Below are 707 nucleotides of genomic sequence, written 5' to 3' on the forward strand. Positions count from 1 at the left end.
AGACAGGAGGGGATGGGTGATGAGGGGCATGTTTGGGCCTGAGACTGGCCTCACAGAGCAGAGCCTGTGCAGGGACAGGTCCCGGATCAGGGAGGTCACTCAGCCAGGGCAGGGACGTGGTGTGCAGCCTGGGACGCCCACCCCGTGAGGGGGAGGTTCTGGAGGCCCCTGGGGTGGGGGACACGCCTGCGAACAGCCCTCAGCATTGACAGAGAGCAGCCTGTGACATGGGGCCCATGCTGCCCCAGAGAGCACTGTTTCCCAAAGTGTGGCCCGTGGAACCCCAGGGGTCCCCAGAAACTTTCAGGGCCCAGGAAGTCTAACCTGTTTCCTAATAATGCACCCCAGCAGGTGGCCCCCAGCACCGACTGGGCAGCGGCTCCAAGGATGCTGGGCACCCCGAGAACGTGCTGGGCACCCCGAGAACGTGCTGGGCACCCCGAGAACGTGCTGGGCAGTGACGAGTGTATTCAGCCTCAGCCCAGAGCTCCCATGGCTCTGATGTCCCCTGCGAGGAGACCAGGGAGGGGCCACAAAGGGGGGAGAGGGGACACAAAGGGGGGGGAGCAGTTTTCCGAGAGGCGTGGAACTGGCCTCGCACGTTGTCACTGGGCGGCAGCGGGCCACCTGCGGGGGTGCGGCCCCCAAGTGGCGGTGAGCGGTCACCGTGTGGAGCCTGAAGCCTCCAGATTCGCAGAGGATGCTTC

Source organism: Myotis brandtii, unplaced genomic scaffold, assembly GCF_000412655.1.
Source record: "Myotis brandtii unplaced genomic scaffold, ASM41265v1 scaffold334, whole genome shotgun sequence".
Taxonomy (NCBI): domain Eukaryota; kingdom Metazoa; phylum Chordata; class Mammalia; order Chiroptera; family Vespertilionidae; genus Myotis; species Myotis brandtii.